Raw genomic sequence first — 15,222 nt, 5'->3', positions numbered from 1 at the left:
AGAGCAGCGATCGCTGGGCGACCAGCTCTCGCTCGCTCGCGCGCCCACAGCGTGCCATTGCTTCGCCCATCGCCCATCGCGCACAGCGCTCGACACAAGGGAGGGCTGCTGCCTTGTGCTCGCGCGCCATCGCCTTGCTCGTTGCATTCGTACCGCGTGGGCGACGAGCTCCCTTGCTCGTCGTCGCACGCCCGCACTATACAACACCCCTTTAGGGTAACACGTAGCGTCCATTGCTTTGTGTGTGCAAGTTTTATGAGCGATTGAATAAAAATTAAAAATTTTATTTTCAAAATTAATGACAAATTAATAAATCATATTAATTTCATAATTTTAGGGCGAAAAATCGAAAATTTATTAATTAATTGATTTCCGATTAACATGGATTCAAGTCTAGGTGATAAAAATTTAAAATTTAACACAAATTTACAATTTTTAGGGTGGTTTTTAATCATAGGTATCTAATTAAATTATTAACTAATTATGAAAATCAAATTAATTCTAAATTATTCCAATTTTCAACAAATTAATCATAATTACAAATTAGATTGCATAATTAACAAGGCTAGGCATTCAAACTTATTAAACATATACAGTAGGTCAATCAAAAATTCAAGATTTATCAACAAGAATCGCAAATATTTAATTTAACATCTTAAATTTACGAAATTTTGCATTCGAAAAACTAAAACCTCCGAAAAGTCATAGTTAGGCTTCGAATTTGAGAATTCTGGGTTCGGCCGAAAGATACTGTTTTTGTCAAAATTTTAGAATGCCTTTTACATGCGGAATTGACACAAAAATCACTCGATTTGCATGAGTAACGAAGAAACTGCCGAAAAACTACGTACGTATAATTAAATAAACGTAATTTGCAATTAATTAACAATTACGAAAATTAATCACCCCTTTTAATTCTTGAAAATTTGTAATATTTAACCATGTTTATGCAATTTAGATTATGAAAATAATAAGAGGCTCGTGATACCACTGTTAAGTTATGATACATATGACAATACATAAATCATGCGGAAAAACCATAAAGTTAGGAAAGCATATTATTTACACATAATCATTTAGCATAGTATAGATGCATACACTTTGTAGCGTGCCTTCCCTAGCTGCGCCCGAACCGAACAAGAACAAGTCTTTAGGACTCCAAGTGTCGTCCCTCCGTAGATAGTCCACAGTACGTCCGGATCCGCCTCAAGATTGACCAACTAGAATCGCCCTTAAGGTGCTTAGGAATTTAGGTTATTATTGTGCAAGAGTGTGGCTGAATTTTCTTTCAAAAACTTACCCTTTGAATACTTCAATCGTCCGTATAAATTATGACCCTAGGCCCTTATTTATAGAGGTTTGGAAAGGGAACTGGAATCCTAGTAGGATACGATTTAATTAAACTTAGAATCCTACAAGGACTCTATTTAATTAAATAATCCTAATAGGAATAGGAATTTAATCATACATCAAATCCTAATAGTTTTAGGAATTATGCATGGACACAAACACACACACGAGCATGACCCACAAGCATGCAGGCCATGCCCGCGCACAGCCCACACGCCCACGAAGCCCATGCGAGCTACCGCAGCCTACAAGGCTGCCATGGCCTAAGCTGCGCGCTGGGCCTGCCTTGCGGTAGGCCTGCCGCAGCCTTGGGCTGTGTTGTGGCGCGCCATTGCTTGCTGGGCAATGGCCTGGCTTCGTGTTGGGCCTTCGTCCGGCAGGCCTCGTCCGATGCTTATTCGTACGATACGCTTCCGATAAAATTCTCGATTTTCGGAATTTATTTCCGATACGAACAATATTTAATATTTTCGATTCCGGAATTAATTTCCGTTTCGAACAAATATTTCATATTTCCGTTTCCGGAATTATTTTCCGATTCCGATAATATTTCCGATTCTGACAATATTTCCGTTTCCGACAATATTTCCGATTTCGGCAATATTTCCATTTCCGATAATATTTTCCGATACGTACCATGTTTCCGTTTCCGGTAACATCTACGACTTGGATAATATTTATATTTCCGATACGATCCATATTTCCGTTTCCGGCAATATCATCGTTTCCGGAGTATTCATTTCTTGCTTGTGACGATCTCAGCTCCCACTGAAACCAAGATCCGTCGATTCCGAATATCCATAGATAGAGCATTTAATGCCATTAAATACTTGATCCGTTTACGTACTATTTGTGTGACCCTACGGGTTCAGTCAAGAGTAAGCTGTGGATTAATATCATTAATTCCACTTGAACTGAAGCGCCCTCTAGCTAGGCATTCAGCTCACTTGATCTCACTGAATTATTAACTTGTTAATTAATACTGAACCGCATTTATTAGACTTAACATTGAATGCATACTTGGACCAAGGGCATTATTTCCTTCAACCACATTCTCAGCCCCTTTCTTGTCGCGGATCTCTAGATCGAACTCCTGTAGCAGTAGTATCCATCGAATAAGCCTAGGCTTGGCTTCCTTCTTAGAGAGCAGATACTTAAGGGCCGCATGGTCAGTATAGACTATCACCTTGGATCCAATCAGATAGGTGCGGAATTATCCAAGGCATAGACTATAGCTAGAAGCTCCTTCTCAGTAGTAGCATAATTAACTTGAGCTTCATCTAAGGTCTTACTTGCATAGTAGATGACATGTAAAACCTTCTCCTTTCTCTGACCCAAAACTGCCCCAATTGCATAATCACTTGCATCACACATTATCTCAAACGGGAGATCCCATTCGGGAGAACGAATGATGGGAGCCGAAATCAGTGCCTGTTTAATCCTGTCAAAGGCCTAAAGACAAGCATCAGTAAACACAAACGGGGCATCCTTGAGGAGGAGCTGGGTAAGTGGTTTAACAATTTTAGAAAAATCCTTGATAAAGCGGCGATAAAACCCCGCATGACCAAGAAAACTTCTAACACCCTTCACATTAACTGGAGGGGATAATTGTTCAATCACTTGGACCTTAGCTCGATCCACCTGAATGCCCTTATCAGATATCAAATGTCCCAAAACCACCCCTTCAGTAACCATGAAATGACACTTTTCCCAGTTCAAGACTAAATTACATTCTTCACATCTTTTCAAGACTTTAGTCAGATTTAGCAAGCAAGAATCAAAAGAAGTACCATAGACGCTAAAATCATCCATAAACACTTCCATGATAGACTCAATAAAATCAGAAAAGATACTCATCATGCAACGTTGGAAAGTAGCAGGTGCATTACACAGACCAAAAGGCATCCTACGATATGCAAAGGTACCATAGGGACAGGTGAAGGTGGTCTTTTCCTGGTCGTCTGGATGTATGGGGATTTGAAAGAAACCAGAACAACCATCCAGATAACAGAAAAACTTGTGACAGGCTAGCCTTTCTAACATTTGATCAATGAAGGGAAGGGGGAAATGGTCCTTTTTAGTAGCAACATTAAGACGCCTATAATCAATGCACATGCGCCAACCTGTGACTACCCTAGTTGGTATCAACTCATTTTTTTCATTTCTCACCACAGTTGTCCCCCCTTTCTTAGGCACTACCTGAACAGGACTCACCCACTTAGAATCAGACACAGCATACACAATACCCGCATCAAGCAATTTCATAACTTCAGCTTTTACAACATCTTGCATGACAGGGTTCAAACGACGCTGGGGTTGGATGCATGGTTTATGATTTTCATCTAGATGTATCCTATGCATACAAAAGTCAGGGCTAATACCCTTTAAATCATCAATACTGTACCCAATGGCCCTTTTGTTCCTTTTCAACACAATAAGAAGTTGGGATAACTGGTCTGCATCAAGTGCAGTACTGACAATCACAGGGCAAAGTTGTTCATCATCTAAAAACGCATATTTAAGGTTAGCAGGAAGAGGCTTAAGTTCGGGTTTCTTTACCTCTTTAACAGAACAAACCGGCCGAACTAACCTCTTCAATTTGGTGCTCTCCGGCTCAGATTCTCCACCATTAAGAGCCAACTCCAGAGCATCCACTTCAGCACTCCAAGAACTGCTATCACCTGCAGAAGACTCACAACAAAGCACTGCCTCCAAGGGATCTCTTTCGAGAACTTGGGAGACGTTATCACGAGTAATAAAATCAACTACATCTATGCGATAGCAATGTTCCTCCTCTAGCATGGGACTTTTTAAGGCACTATTCAGGTTAAAAGTCACCTTATCATCCCCAACAGACAATGTCAATTTCCCACTTTTAACATCAATTACCGCCCCCGCCGTGTGAAGGAAGGGTCTACCTAAGATTATGGGAATTTGAGAATCCTCCTGCATGTCTAATACTACAAAGTCTACAGGTATATAGAATTTACCTACTCTAACAGGGACGTCCTCTAAAACACCTAAGGGGTATTTGACAGAACGGTCGGCCATTTGTAGAGTGATATTGGTAACCTTAAGCTCACCCATATTCAGTTTAGTACAGACAGACAAAGGCATGACAGACACACTAACACCTAGATCACATAAAGCTTTATCAATAAATACGGTGCTAATGTTACATGGGATGGAAAAACTCCCGGGGTCTTTAAGTTTAGGTGGAGTCTTGTTTTGCAAATAAGCACTACATTCTTCAGTGAAAGCTACAGTCTCTACCTCACAAAAAGCACGTTTCCTGGTCAAAATATCTTTCATGAATTTAGCATAAGCAGGAACCTGTAAAATTAATTCAGTAAAAGGAACCGTTACCTGCAAATTTTTGACCACTTCCAAGAATCTGCCAAACTGCTTGTCTAGCTTATTCTTGAGTTGTCGGTTTGGGAAGGGGAGTGCAATAGGTGGTACTTGAATATCCGCCCCCTTCTTAAGCTCAGTTGTAGCCTCATTCTCATTGACTACCTTTTCAGCTTTCTTTCCATCCAAAACTATCTTCGGGATTTCCTCACTGACCAGATCACTAGGAGACACCCCGGAATCAACCTCAACCGGCGTAGAAGGACCATCATAATCCCTACCACTCCTCAATGTAATTGCATTAGCAGTCTCCCTATTTTCGGGCTGTGAAGGAAGTTGGCCTGGTGGCCTCCCTGCAATAGTAGTAGCCATCTGTGCCAACTGTGTATCAATGATCTTGTTGTGAGCAGTAAGAGCATCGATTTTTGCATCCTTTTCACTTAGAGATTTTTGCATTTGTAGCATCATGTTTCTCATCTCTACTAGCATAGGGTCAGGCTGTGTGGTTTGAGGTGGTGGTGGTGGAGGTGATATGTGTTGTCTAGGGAACCCAGGTGGTCCACTAGACTGTTGGTTGTAGTTGTTCCGTGGTTGGTAGGGTTGGTATGGTTGTTGTGGTGGATGTTGGACTTGGTGAGGGTTCTGGATATTGTTGCTCCTGTAGGATAGTAGAGGGTTATTTTTGTAGCCCTCATTGTAAGAGTTAAAGAACGGGTTATTTTGTTTGTAGGATTGAAATGCGTGACATTGTTCAACAGAGCTCCTACATTCCGGTGCATAATGACCAGACATTCCACAACTTTCACACACAGTAGCAGGTTGGGCACTCATAGCAGCTACACTAGCAGGTTGGGCAGATTGAGTATTGGATGCTTGCATATTGTCAAACTTATAGTGTAAAGCAGTCAATTGGGCAATTAATTGTTCAATAGAATTTAAATCATGCTTACCACCCCTGTTAGATAGACCTAGAGGATTTCCATACTGGGCATTGTGAATGGCTATCTCCTCAATCACCTCCATAGCTCTAGGCACCTCAAGTTGCATGAACCTCCCACTGGCAGCTGAATCCAACAAACAGCTAGACTCATTGCCCAGACCATTATAAAACTGCTGAATCAAGAACCAATCTTCCAAACCATGGTGCGGGCATTCTCATTGCAAATCCTTGAATCTCTCCCAGACCTCGAACAAACTCTCATCCGCTTGTTGTGAGATACCTAATATCTGACCCCTCAGACGAGCCGTTTTCTCAGGTGGAAAATATTTAACATAAAAAGCAAGAGCCAAGGATTCCCAATTATTGATTTTCAAAGCCGCCCGAGTCAACCCATTAATCCACAGTTTAGCTTTCTCACTCAAAGAGAACGGGAAAAGTATCTCCATAGTCTGCTCCGGAGTCAATCCCTTTTGCTTGATGGTGGAGCAATATTGGATAAAGGACTGAATGTGAAGATTCGGATCTTCACCTGGTTCCCCACCGTACTGGCGTCTCTCGATCATGTTAATCAATGCAGGCTCAATCTTGAAGGTCTCAGCTGCAATAGAAGGCATGATCGCCTTTGGTAGCACGGACAGACTTGGCTTAGAATAGTCTGTAAGCCGTGGGGTAGGTGGCGGTATCAGATTTTCGTCACCCATCTCTATCTCTGAAACTGAATCTGTATCTGAAGGAAAAAGATCGCCAATATTATGATCAGAATCAGAGTAATTCCCACACTGTTCAATGAAAGTTCTTCGTCTACGAAAGGTTCTTTCGGGCTCAGGATTGAATGGAGTAAGATTACTAGTACCTACGGTCCTGGGCATAGACAAAGACTACAAAACAATGTGAGATCCGGTCTCAAGGAACGTGAGTTCCTTGAGTAGTAACAAATAGGATAAGCAATCAACAACAGAAAATAAAACCGTTTCCCCGGCAACGACGCCAAAATTTGACAGGCTAAAGTCGTATCACCTAATCAAAAATAACCTAAGGTCCACTAGCTAGGTAGCAAGTAGAGCTGTCAAAAATCGACCCGACCCGAAAACCGACCCGAACCCGACCCGAAAATACTGGGTCCTGAACAAGATTTTGTGATCCGTAACCCGATTTTATCCGAACCCGAACAACCCGAAAAGGAATGGGTCAAAACCCGACCGAACCCGTTTTAGACCTGATCGATTGAAAATCATTGTATTTATAGTAATAAATGAGATTATGAGAAAATTTAAGCATAAAAGACACGTTGTTTTTACTATTGTTCTGTGTAATATGATTTTAATTTGAATTATACGCCATTTTATGATTGAATTTGACAAAATATAAACTTTCGTAGGAAAATTTGTTAACTTGTGCCAATATTTTGTATATTTTTCACCTAAATTAATGAAAATATAATGCGCGTTTTAAAATCTATCAACCCGTTGGGTCGACCCGAACCCGAAAGTTCTGGGTCTTGAACAAGCATTTGTAAACCCGAACCCGAAAGTGACCGACCCGATTCAACCCGAACCCGAAAGTAAATTTTTACAACCCGACCCGACCGACCCGTTTGACAGGTCTAGTAGCAAGGGAAGTCAGGATCGAATCCACAGGGAAACAGGCGTTCTTTCTACTATCAATTAATTAATCTAGACTATTGTGAACAAAGTTGGTTGATGGTTTGTATACTAAGGCTACGAACGAATATTAAACAAGAATGAATCAATATATTAAGGATTCTAGGGTATAGGTTCGCCAACAAATAATAATTCAGGACATTGAACAATCACGATAATCAACAAAGTAATTAATTAGATTAGCATGCTCTCTCAAGTCGATACTAATCATAGACTTAGAATTAACGGGCTCTCGCTACGTATTAACTCTAATTCTACTAAGCCTAAACATCAAATTGCATCTCTCGAATCTTAATTTGATATTGCATAACTACCACAATTAAACCTGCGCAAATCTAATTGTATAGTGAAATAAACCAATCAATAGGAATCAATTACAATGCCAACATTCATAATCATTCAATCATCCCTTCATATTATTCATGGATCCCCAACCCTAGAAATTAAACTACTCAAGCATGTTGACAATAAACAAAGCAATAATAATAATTGAAAGCATTATTAAAGCAAGACAATGAATTGAAATAAGAAATAATACCTATTTGAAGAACAAAGGAAAGTGAAAGCTTGAATTTTTATTGAGAATTAAACTAAGTGTTTTTGCATAAACTAGAGAGAAAATTAGGCTAAGGGAAATAATACTAAGCTTCAATACTAGAAAATAAAGTGTCCTCTAAAAACAATTAAGGCTTGTTTATATAGTTTGCCCAAAATAAAGCCTAAAAAACAGAAAGAAAACTCGCGCATAAGTGCTGGGGGTTGGCGTCGCCCGATCGGGCGATCCACTCGATAGTCGGCCCGATCGAGCCAAAATCCGCCCGATCGGACGGTTTGTGAACTCTCCACATAGGCTCCAGGATGACCGCCCGATCCGGATCGGGCGAGCTGCGCCCGATCGGGCGCGCGTTGATGAATCCAGATTGCCTCAATTCCACCCGATGGTTGCATTTCGCCCTCAGCTTCCAGGGCGATTTGCAATCTTCAATGTAGCTCGCCCATATCACTGAGTCTAACTCCCGGGGCTCAACCATAAGCATCCAAGGCTCCCGAAAGTCGACGATGAAGGTCCCGAACTTCCTCGGGCTCATATAGTGGCCTATATCAACATGAAACGGGTCTAAAAAGACCAATTTCTCATAATCAACCCTGAAACTCGAGGCACACTCAATAACACACATTAGTACTAGAAACGGCTCATAAGATCACGTTTGACACATAAAAGTACTAAGGGACGGGGGTAAAAATACTATATAAAACATGCATATCAGAAACAATGTTCTTTCTACTATTATTCAATTAGACTAGACTATTGGGAACAAGAGTTTGGTTGATGGTTTGCTAAGACTAACGCGATAATTAAACAATTAAGAATCAAGGTATTAAAGAATCTAGGGCGTAGGTTCACCAACAAATAACAATCCAGGGCAATAAACAATCACGATAATCAACAAAGTAATTAATTAGACTAGCATGCTCTCTCGAATCGATACTAATCATAGACTTAGAATTAACGGGTTCTCGCTACGTATTAACTCTAATTCCACCTATTGACACAAGCCTAAACATCAAATTGCATCTCTCGAATCTTAACTTGATGTTGCATAACTACCACAATTAAACCTGGGCAAATCTAATTGTATAGTGAAATAAACCAATCAATAGGAATTAATTACAATGCCAACAATCACAATTATTCAATATCCATTCATATTATTCATGGATCCCCAAACCCTGGAAATTTGACTACTCAAGCATATTAACAATAAACAAAGCAATTAACATGATTGAAAACGTGATTATAGCAAAACAAAGAATTGAAATAAAGAACAATACCTAATTGAAGAACAATGGAAATAGAAAGCTTGATTTTTTATTGAAATTGAAGCTAAGTATTTGCATAAATTTAGAGAGAATTTAACTAAGGGAAATAAAACTAAGGGTTTCAATACTAGGAATTAAGATGTGGCCAACTAAAATAACTAAGGGCTATATTTATAGTCTTGCCCATAAAGTCCAACAAAAACCGGAAATAAACTAAGGGAAAGCGCGCAGGGGTTGTCGTCGCCCGGTCAGGCAGATATCCGCCCGCCGGGCGAGCAGCTCGAAAACCGCCGGGCAACCTTCACTAGTAGAATTATTATTTTGGTATGAGACCAAGCAAGGATCACTTGAACTCACTTCCCCGGTTGCAAAGCAAAGACCGGACCCAATCACCAAAGGTGCCTGATGCTGAATGTGCTCCACCTCCCTGCCACCTACTCCACCCATGTCCGCCCCTCCTATCACTTCGGCAGACAGGGGGAGTGCCTCGCAGTTAGGTGAGCCATTTCTTTTTTGAGTGTGAGTATTCTGCTGCAGTTTGGGGTGTTGTGCTTCAGTGGTTGGGTATTAGTAGAAGACCTCAGAAATGGGTGGCCCTTTGGTTAGGTATTGGAGCAACTATCATTAAAAAAAAAAAAGAAGTGTTATCGAACAATGTAGTTTTGTTCCGGGACGGCAAATCACGCCAGATTTGCTTTAAGTGCGGCCACCTAGAAAGATAGTGATTGCACGATCTTTAGAGAAAATGGAGAAGGGCGTTCGCCCGCCGGGCAGCCATTCGCCCGCTGGGCGTAGGTACAAACTGCACGATCCTCTATCTTTAAAACGCCATATCTCCTTCGTTATTCGTCCGAATCAGGCGAGTGACCACTCGTTGGAAAGCTATTGAAGTGTAGAATCCAACCCAATTAGAATCACTTCATTTGAAGTTGTAAAACGTAAGTTATGATCAAAAGAGTAGACCAGTGTCGGTTTTCTACTTCTTTCACTATCCGCTTTGCTCGAAAACTCTTCGAACTCAATGTTGTGCTCTCGAAAGTACATAATGTCTTGTATTGATTCAAATGAATAGGAAATGCACAAAAATATGCTAATTCCTACAATGATGAACCTGAAACTACAAACACACTACAAGGAGCACATTAGTACTAAAAATCGCTCCGAAAAGCTCATTTGAGATCAAAAAGTACTAAGGAACGCGGGAAAAAACACTATAAAATATGAACATATCACCTAACAACTAACTGAATACAAAAGTCTGTTATAACAGAAATAACAGAAAGTCAAATGTTTTACTTTTGATCATCAAAGCTAGAAGTCAACGAAATTGACTTTGATCATAATTCTTCCCCTAACATTAGATCAGGGTTGTTCTTGTTTACATTTCCTTAAATTTCTCTATAATTGTGGGTGCTTAGTATATTGTAGGAGTATGTTGGTGCTATATCATTGTGAGTATAGTTTGAATCAAAATTCAATTTGCAGGCAACTGAAATTAGGGCTCGAATTTGAGGTCCTCTTTACTTGTTTAGTGTTTGATGGTTGTTTTTCCAATATTCTTGATATCAGACGTAAGAGAAATGAAATAGTTATATATGATTAGATAGAACCAAATGGTTGCAGTTGCTGTTATAATATGACTAGTTATGGTTGGTTTGGGTTAAACTGATAAATATTATTCCGTTGAGGGTGTTCTAGAATTCAATTCGATCTCATGAATTAATATAATGCACTGGCATGATATATGATATATTGGCACTACTAGTACTGAATCTCTCCATGGAATGGTTTGTTTAGCTTGGTTGGAATACTAATTAGCTCTTTGGTCTGCATTGAGTTCCTTTTGGTGTCTACAACATATGCAGGTGATGCATGCTTTGCATTTTCCTTATTCTTAATTCTTCCCTCTGCCCTCCTTCTGTCATATCTTACTGGATAAGTAGTTTGAGAAATTAATCGTCAAAGTTGGTAAGATATGATTTCAAAAGTCAATTATAGCTCATTATTTTTGCGGCAGCTTTTGTGTAAGACCGCCTTACCGGAAAGACCACTTTGATTATCTTCCTTGAAATTATATGGGTTGGCTGTAGGTATGCTCGTCAAGAGACAGAGACGGATCACAACCAATTGAGGAGTGAGGACTACAACATAGAGCTGGAGGATCACAGAGGGCAGAAGGTTAACCGTAAGAATCAGGCGCAACGTGTAAGAGTCAAAACTCAAAAGTGAGCTGCCTTATTTCTCGATCTTGCTGGTACACGGCCTATTGGAATGCCTTACTTTCATGGACATTCCTTAACTCATTGTTCCTTCCTATGTGTCCTTTCTAATATTTATAATAAGAACCAAACAAGCAGCAGAAATGAAATGAAATTCAAATTTGTTTTCTTCAGAACCAAAAATAGCCCGCTAAAACATAGAAATAGAAATAGAAATAGAAATAGAAATCCATTTGTTTCAAATGTTGGTCATACAAATGGACTTCATACTACATATCTAAATGGGACTACCTTGTCTAAATGTCAAACATGTCTAATTAGAATACAATACGTCCGCACGTCTCAACACATTCTGGTCATTTGTTGCTTCTCTTTTGCGAAAATGCCTTCCACCTTCTGACCATCATTCAATCCCTACTACTGGTATTTTGGGGAAAAGGTTCCCCTTACCATGTCCCCACGCCCTCAAAAATGTCTAACCCGCTTACTCCACCTAAACTCACCAAGATTTCGGCCCGGCAAGCCCTTCATCTTACCCATGTATATAATACTTTATGAAATTGTTAATTTTTATACAATTTTCTATTTCTAACCTCGCGATAACAAGGGAACTTCCTTTTAATCTTCTCCATATTTGCTAAGGGCTCTCAATTTCAAATTTTCAAATTATTTGACCAGGCTTTACAAATACCTTCATTAATTTATTTTGGGGTTTCCTCCCAAAAAATTTGACCAATATCATGATATTCCTCAAACAAACAAACAAACAAACAAACAAAGGTACTGATAGACCTTGGTCAAATAATCTGAAAAATCATAAATAAATCAAACCCAAGAGATTTTTTTTTTACACTTTCGAAAAAGGTGTTGGCCTTAGACATGGTTGGACTTTGATAGGTTGTTTTGTAAGAAAGTCATATCATTTTCTAACCATACAAAACAACCTATCAAAGTGCAACCATGTCTAAGGCAAGCAAGCATACCAAAAACTTTAAATAGATTTTGATAAGCTTTTTCAGTTATTTTTATTGTTGTTATTGTATTGTATTTAATCATTCTCTTTACCCCTTCCTTACCCCCAAAGTCCTCTATTCTGATTCCCCACACCCCCAATGGTATTTCCATTCCCTTTCCCTATACCACCACTTCCCCCCAACAATGTCCCACCAACACCATCCAACCATTATCACCGCCATCCTCACCGGCGCCTCCACCGCCGCTTAAAAAACCATCTCACCCACAAAATCCAACCCTATAAAAATCACACCAACTACCTGAAGTACCAACACCACAACCCGAAACACCAACCCCACTACCAGAAACACCAACCCAACTACCAGAAAAAACAACCTCAGTAGCCAAAAACCACCCCAACCAACTTATACACCAACCCCACCATTAAAAATAACCCAACTCACCTCTATAATTACCCTAACCAGCCATCAGATATAAGAGAAAGAGGAGAGAGAATAATATTTACCTCCAATGATGGAGAAAGGAGATGGCGACGAAGGGAAGGGGAAGGGAGCGCCGACGAAGGGAGGAGGAAGGCAGGTAGTGTCGGCGAAGGAAAGAGGTTGCAGAGGTGGTGGTGACTTTAGAAAGAGAAATAGTGCTGGTGGAAAAAAAAAAATGTTTCTAGACCAAACAACAAATAAAATCATTTCCTTTCTCCTCCTTTCCCTTTGTTGATGTCATTTCCTTTCCCTTTGTCAAACCAAACGCCGATATGAAACCCTTTAAAAGAACCTTCTGTTTAAAACTAAAAATTAGCAAGTGCACAGAATTTAAGACACAGAATTGTGGGAAACTCTTGATCATTTTTTAATCCGAGGGTAAACAAAGCTCAGAAAACAACAGTAACAAACTCAGAGACCAAGTATAAATTTGTATGGTTGAATTTTACTAACAAAATTCCTCCATAGAAAGATAACAAATTTCCATAGCAGAGAAGCAACAAATGCAAGCAGCCATCAACATATAACTATATGCATGCTAATGCACAAAAATGGCAAGTTAAAATTGAACATGATTAAGAATTAGGATGGTATACCTCCAGTTCGATAGAAACAGGCTACTTTGGTGAATTGCTGACACAGTCTGACTTACTTGTATGTTGGGGCTTAGATATCTTTTTGTTTCTTCACTACTTTAATCAAAATCGTATCGTACCACATATAAACTTCTGCTATGCACAATAGTAGCATCTACAGACCTGTGGTATATAAATTTAAAGAAAATTTCAGCACCTAAGTAAATCATAACATACTAGCACAATTGTAGCATCTACAGACCTGTGGTTTAGGTGAAAAATATTTTTCAAATTAAATCAACAAATTATAGAAGAGATATGTACACTTTTAACTATTTGTAATCTGACCTCCTTAAGGTCCGCCTTAGATAGAAAGCTAACCTGAAAGGTTTTGTTGCTGGCAAATCGCATAGACTGGCAACACTTTTCAACAATTAAGTCCAAACCCTAATAACAATAATTTAGTGGCTGCCTTCTTCCACATACTAGAAACCAGTACAATTGAAAACACACAAATGGAGATGGAATGTAGTAATCAACAAACATTCCAATTCAATAGTAGTTCATAATACTATAGTAGCTATACCTTGATCAATAAGGTGCTCATAAGTAAGAATACTAACAGAAACACATGAAGAGTGTAACTTGAGAAAAGGAACACACATTAAAGGGGAAAAAGGAAGACAAAACTTTCAACTCTTAAATAGATCAATAATACGATGACATTGTGGGTTAAAACTATTCGAAATGCCCAATATATAGCAACTTTAGCAGTAAGGCGAGAAAATAAAACCTGCCTCAAGCAATATTCAGACTTGTGGACTAGTGATTAGGAATGATGAAATAAGTTTCACACGGATCACAACAAATCAAAATTGTTTAACATTTTCTGGATTAGTTTTGGCATATGTTGTCTTAAGAGAACGATGTTTGCCTTAGACATTATTGAACTTCATTAGAGTGTTCTATAAGAAGTTTGGAAAATAATAATTTTCCAACCCATGTCTAAGGCAAGCAGTGATAGATCTCGAAAATGTTAAAAAAAAGCTTAGGGGAAACAATTTTTATTTTTATTTTCATAATATTTGACCAAGTTCTATAAATAGCTTCATTCATTACTTCTCTACGAAATAAATGAAGCTATTTATAGAAATTGGTTGAATAATTTGAAAATTAAAAAAAAAATGTGTTTCTTTTCCCAAGTTTTTTTTTAACACTTTCAAGATCAATGTTTGCCTTAGACACCTTCGATAATTTTCCAACTTTGTTACAAAACACCCTAATAAAGTCCAACCATGTTTAAGGCAAGCAACGTTCTCTTAAGGTAGCATATGCAAAAACTAATCAAGAAAATGTTAAGAGATTTAATCTGTTGTTATTCGTGTGAGATTTATTTCCTACAGGAAAAATATGAAAAAAAATTACCCATAAATTCCTCATCAGTTTTTTCGTTCACTGTAGTTGTTGTAATAACAGGTCTTAACCAATAAACCAACTTGGATTTTCTTGTTTATGATGGCAAGTACATTAGAAGTAATAATAAAAAAAAATTGGGCATCATCCGAGTCACCCATATATTTTTCCATGGAAGCTACATAATATCATGAAGGATATCAAAAATCTTCTTCGGTACTTCGATGAATGGAAGCTACATAATACATATTATAGAGAATGAAAGCCTCACGTATTCCTTCATGTAATAGAGATTCTTGCTCTTTCAACCAGCCATAAAACCATGACCCAAAAGTTTAAAGATTGTAATAGTTATAAAATCAGAAAAGGCGAGTTCATAATTAGGTGGAGTATAAAATAAGGGGAAAAAAATTCGAATTTATAACTAGGTATAAA

At 38.8% G+C, this 15,222-nt stretch overlaps 1 non-coding gene across 1 annotated transcript; it reads left to right on the top strand.

Moving 5' to 3' along the window:
* Nucleotides 1–5,836: 5,836 nt before the first annotated feature.
* LOC130468234 (small nucleolar RNA R71) lies at nucleotides 5,837–5,943 on the top strand. The gene has a single exon (XR_008928652.1). It is a non-coding gene; the product is annotated as a small nucleolar RNA R71 (small nucleolar RNA).
* The last annotated feature ends 9,279 nt before the right edge of the window (nucleotides 5,944–15,222 follow it).

Source organism: Spinacia oleracea, chromosome 2, assembly GCF_020520425.1.
Source record: "Spinacia oleracea cultivar Varoflay chromosome 2, BTI_SOV_V1, whole genome shotgun sequence".
Lineage (NCBI taxonomy): Eukaryota > Viridiplantae > Streptophyta > Magnoliopsida > Caryophyllales > Amaranthaceae > Spinacia > Spinacia oleracea.
This window is presented reverse-complemented; position numbering and strand designations above follow the sequence as displayed.